The sequence below is a fragment of the Doryrhamphus excisus genome, chromosome 2 (assembly GCF_030265055.1).
Source record: "Doryrhamphus excisus isolate RoL2022-K1 chromosome 2, RoL_Dexc_1.0, whole genome shotgun sequence".
Lineage (NCBI taxonomy): Eukaryota > Metazoa > Chordata > Actinopteri > Syngnathiformes > Syngnathidae > Doryrhamphus > Doryrhamphus excisus.
In genome coordinates this window covers 24,205,209-24,211,208 of record NC_080467.1, presented here as the reverse complement: position 1 = coordinate 24,211,208, position 6,000 = coordinate 24,205,209, and positions in this window count along the sequence as shown.

Genomic DNA, 6,000 nt, shown 5'->3' with positions numbered 1-6,000 from the left:
ATTGAAATGGATGGATGCCAACTTCAAACTGGAATTAAAGCTACAGTACGTGCAAAGATCATCTATTTCAGCGCTCATGTGAAAATACACATTTTTCACTCTGATTCTGATTCACTAACCAGTTAATTATGTTGAATATTTCAAATTAATTAAGATAAACATGGTTTCAGGTCAAATGTCTGAAGATGTACACAATTGTAAAAAGTTTTGGGAAAAAAAGTAGCAAAAAGTACTTTATTTTGAACATGATTACAGGAAATAAGTCATAAGTAATTTGTTATAATAAAAGAATATGTATTAGAACACATTTCAATCTTGCGTCTCAAGAATTGAGGCACGAAGACGGACGTCTGCGTATGTGTTAAATTTATCGTTGACCTTCTTGCATTCGTCATGAGTGGAAACAAAGCTGGGATGGATGTTGTCCGGTCCAGTTCTGAACCAGTGAAGTTTGTATCCATCCTGACAGATTTCATTCCCAGACTGGGAGAGGACGGAACACTGGAACTTTACGGGTTGTCCTGGTTGGACTTCAGAGACAACAGACACAGAGGGTTCTGGTTCTGGGAAGGGGGAAGACAAATGTTTGATTCTTCTTCACTATTGTTCATTCATTCATTCATTTTCTACCACTTTTTAGGGTCACGGGGGTGCTTGAGCCTATCCCAACTGTCTTCAACAATTTGGAGTCACCAATTAACCTAGCATGTTTTTGGAATGTGGGAGGAAACGGGAGTACCCGGAGAAAACCCACGCATGCACAGGGAGAACATGCAAACTGGGATTGAACTCGGTTCTCCTAGCTGTGAGGTCTGTGTGCTAACCACTCGACCGCCGTGCAGCCCATTGACTATTGTTGAAATCTTTAAATAAATAATAAATAAGACGGAACACTGGAACTTTACGGGTTGTCCGGTTTGGACTTCAGAGACAACCGACCCAAAAGGTTCTGGGAAGGATTAAAGACAAATTGAACTCTTTGATTCCACAAAGTGACATTCACTACTCAGAATAATGTAATAAAAATTAATAAAAATAATGTAATAAAAAAAATAATAAAAAAAAGAATAATGTGTGGAAATTCAGAGGTTAGATTTCTTAATGTGTTTGTAAAAAAATGTGTTCTTAGCGATAAATAGGTTGTCGACATTTGACGACTGCATTATCATTATCAATGTTTCCATCTGTATGTAAAAGCTATAATGTGACGAGGAGACCATCAATTGACTTACTATGTACCTGTGATCTGAAGAAATGCTCCCATTACAAACATCAACGTATGTCCTTGTACTTTTAAACAGTAGTAGACCGCCGCATCACTTTTCTCTACTGGACTTATTTGCAGATCAAATGTTCCTGGTTCTTTTATGGCTTTGATGCGATGTCCAGGATTTAATGGTCCATATTCAATAAAGCCTAACTTGAAAGATGCCGTTGCTGCTAAAACTTGAGGAAAAGTTCCAGAAACAAGTCGGATCCAAAATAAGTTGCCGGTCCTGCTATTTCTGTCACAGGGACACTCCAGGGAGACATCTTGTCCAGGTCTAACAGTCTTACTGGAAAAGCTGTGAGCTCCTGTACATGCTGAAGAGAAGAAAAAGAAGAGATATTAACAAGAGTCATGTACATCGGAACTGAGCATGGACTTGCCTCCATGTTGGAGCAGGAGCAGCAGATGAAGCACCATCCACATTTTCTTCTGGTTTGACCAAGTGAACAGCAGACCATCTAGACAGCATCATAAGGTTATTGACTTGAAGGAGGGAGGGAACTATTTCACAGCCATCTCATTGGTCGTCATCTGTATGTCGCCCCGACCTCAGTGGAAATATGTCCACCCAAACTTTCCAGTCTGATTGTGACATTTTTTCAAGCTACATCATAGAAACACAGATTTAAGCAACTTTTGGATCGCTTTCATTCAACACTTCCTAATTGTCATTACAAAAACATGAGATGCCTTCAGGGACAATCCAAACATCACAAAAGAGCTGTACAATAGGTGTGTGTGTGTGTGTGTGTGTGTAAATAAACAGTATAATAATACACCACATAAATCAATTCATAATTCCAAATATCCAAAGGGAGTAGAGAAATATTGGATGACATTTTTAGGTAATTGGTTATTGTTAGCTTTATGCATTATTTTAGCTGTTTGGAAATTAACTATATTAGAAATAAGGAGTTAGTATGTTCTCTATAGGCGGCATTATGGATTATCCTTACTGACCTTTTTTCAGTACATTTTCGAGTGAATATTGCTTTTATAGTTAGTATCCCAAATCTCCACACAATAAATTAGATATGGTAAAACCTGAGAGTGTGGAATATTTTTCATTTATTATGACACCCAGAAATGTATTTTCACTCACCGATTCTATGTCTACATCATCTATTTATATTTGTTATGTGTATGTGTCTTTTCTGGTACCAAACAGCATTATTTTAGTTTTACTTAGGTTCAAGGACAATCTGTTATTATCAAACCATCTTTTTAATATAAACATTTCTTCTCTGACCGTTTTAATGATTTCTTCTGTGCTTCGTCCAGAACAAATGGCAATGGTATCAACCGCAAACAATACCAACTTTTACGTCTTTCGTAACTCTGCTTTAAAGTTGAACAGTTTTGGTCCCAGTATTGACCCCTGGGGTACTCCACATGTCAGATTTCAACTTTCAGATGTGTGTATATTGCGTTCTGTCAGCTAAGTAGCTTTTGAGTCAGTTCAAAACTAATTATCTTATTCCGTACCTTTCTAATTTTGTTATTAGGATGTCATGATCAAAGGCGTTTGTCAGGTATAACATTAGTGATTTCCTCCGTCATGTCAATCAATGGCATGGCGGTTCTGCTAGTAATTCATTTGTGTTAATAAATTTTAAAAAAATTACTATTAATGAGACAAATAGATTTTTAGACTTGTGTCGTATCTTTTAGCGTGATTGATATATTCAGTTCATTTGGGGCTGTTAAAACATACAAATACAAATATACAAATACATACAAGATATATATAATCCTGTCTTGTCATTCATCTTCCTGGTAATGCAGTAAATGACAAATGCAGTAATACATTTCAGACATAATTGCTAGTGGTGATTAATCGTGATTAATTATTTTGAAAACTGTGATTAATCTATATACAAATTTTAATCCTTTGACAGCCCTACTTTTTTTGTAACGCAGTATCGTTCAGCCGTTAATGAATTACTGCAATGAAGTCCCAGGCCTAAATGAAATACAGTACTTGGAATACTACTCTCCCAAATACTGTATAGGTATTGACAATCAAATGCATGCCATTTTAAGGCACTTCATTTCCATTTTCTTCTGGCTGGTATAGCTATAAACAATATTTTTGCCCGATTGTATCGTCCACTCTGCCATGCCGACTCACAGTCTTTGAAAACTTCACATTTCACGTTTTTGACCCAGAATTTTTGAGCAAAAAAATAAATAAAAAGTACGTGCATACACACATATTGTTAGACTCCAGTCAGTCTTCAAAATACCTTAAACATGATTAGGTCCATTTTGCATTTTGGGAACCACAAACCCTAAAAACACCCCCACACACTTCAGGCCATAAATACTGTCTCACACATACACATAAGTTGCAGAGCTTCCTGCGATGGAAAAAACACAGACAAAATTATAAGTGCATGAGAAGTGTTTGTGGCTTTGTCAGTAGGCACATTTAGTTTCGCAACCATTTCATACTTTGCAGAAGAGCAGACACATCAAAAAGGGAAGGGGACGGTCGACCTACTCTCTTAGATGACTAAAGTATTTTTAATCAGGTCATTCAAAACTTTTCTTCTGCATATGTAGTCTGTGGGCTATATTTCTCTCAAATATTTTTAAAAACCCAAATAAATTGGGCTTTTCACTGCATCAAAAAGTTTACATTGATGCTCTTGTTGGGAAAATAGGTAGATTTTTACTAGGGATGAACTAGTACACCACTATCTGTATCTGTATCTGTTCACCCATCTAAAGTGTCTGTATTCATATGGGTACTGTGAGTGGGCGGGGCATATACCAAAAGTGGGTGTGGTTTAGTCACAAATTGGCAGTGCTTAAAGCTGTACATTACCCTAAGTCTGATATTGATTTGGATTGATCAGAAGTTGCTATATGTATTGTTTATGTGTGTGTAAGTGATCCTTGAGACTTTATTCTTTAATTATTTACATACATTATAATTATTATGAAGTTTGTGATTCATGCAAAAATGACAATGTTAGCATTGTTGACTGTATTTTTCTCAAAAGCCCCTCGTTCAATACTACAAGCAGTTTTCCAACTGACTTAGTATCACTAGCAAACAAGCAGACACAAAAAACAGTGACTGATGCACAATCATGCCAGTTGTCTTGTTAAAAACACAGTGTATATCATACTACAAGCAGTTTTCCAACTGACTTAGTATCACTAGCAAGCAAGCATACGCAAAAAAAACAGTGACTGATGCACAATCGTGCCAGCTGTCTTGTTAAAAACACAGCGTATATCATACTACAAGCAGTTTTCCAACTGTCTTAGTATCACTAACAAACAAGCAGACACACAAAAAAAAACAGTGACTGATGCACGATCGTGCCAGCTGTCTTGTTAAAAACACAGCGTATATCATACTACAAGCAGTTTTCCAACTGGCTTAGTATCACTAGCAAACAAGCAGACACACAAAAAAACAGTGACTGATGCACGATCGTGCCACCTGTCTTGTTAAAAACACAGCGTGTATCATGAAACAAGTTTAAGATCGCAAGGTTCATACTGCGACGTATAGAGAGGGGTGTAATATTTTAGCCATATTTTTGTAATATTTTATCCATGCATGCAGAATGCTTGATGCCGCCCTTGTGCGGCAACAACCTAATGTTGTGGCCAATCAATACAGGTCTACACAGCGCAGAACAAGTTTACCATGTAACTTTGGATATATAAACCAAACAGTAACAAAAATGGTAACAAAGGTTCCACTGTATTTCCATTTGATTAGATTAGGTTAGATAGAACTGTGTTGGTCCCTTGGGCGTGTGCCCTCAGTAGCAAAGGATGCAGTATACGGGACAGTAATACTAGTGGCACAAGATGCACAGTAAAAAAATAGAACAAATTAAGTAACAATAAAAACAGCTGTATCATAAAAATAAAAATACAGAAAAATGGTGTGACTCCTGGTATATGGTAATGGTAATGGTTTTATTTCATTTGAACATGCATCAGATTACAATTGAATGCATCACATAATCAGTTCACAGTTCCACATGTCCAAAAGGAGTAGGAAGAAGCAAAGCTTATTAAATCCTATCCCTCCATCTGGTACTTTTACAATCAGTAACTGTTACACTTGTTCACTTCCTGCTTTCCTAATATAGTTTAAGGTTTTTTTTGTGATACGAGCATCCAATGCCATAATGTGTACCATAGTGCGTGTCAATATAGTGATATATATAGCACATCATGACTGGTTCAAGACTCTTCATCCTTGTATTTAGCAAACATCAACTGCTTGTATTGTTTCTTGAATTGGCTCATCGTTGTGCATTGTTTGATTTCCTTACTCAATCCATTCCATAGTTTGATTCCACATACTGAAATGCTATGGCTAGCATAACGTAGTCCTAGCATAGAAGTGTTTCAAATGTACTTCTTCCCTGAGATCATATTTTTCCTCTCTTGTAGAGAAGTATTGGATGACATTTTTAGCTAATTGCTTATTTTTAGCCTTAAGCATTATTTTAGCTGTTTGAAGATGAACTATATCAGCAAGTTGAAGTATTTGTGATTTTAGAAATAAGGAGTTAGTATGTTCTCTGTAGGCGGCATTATGAATTATCCTTACTGACCTTTTTTGCAGTACATTTAGCGAGTGAAGATTGCTTTTATAGTTATTAGCCCATATTTCCACACAATAAGTAAGATATGGTAGAACCAGAGAGCAATAAAGAGTGTGGAGTGATTTCTGATTGAGAACAAATTTTGCT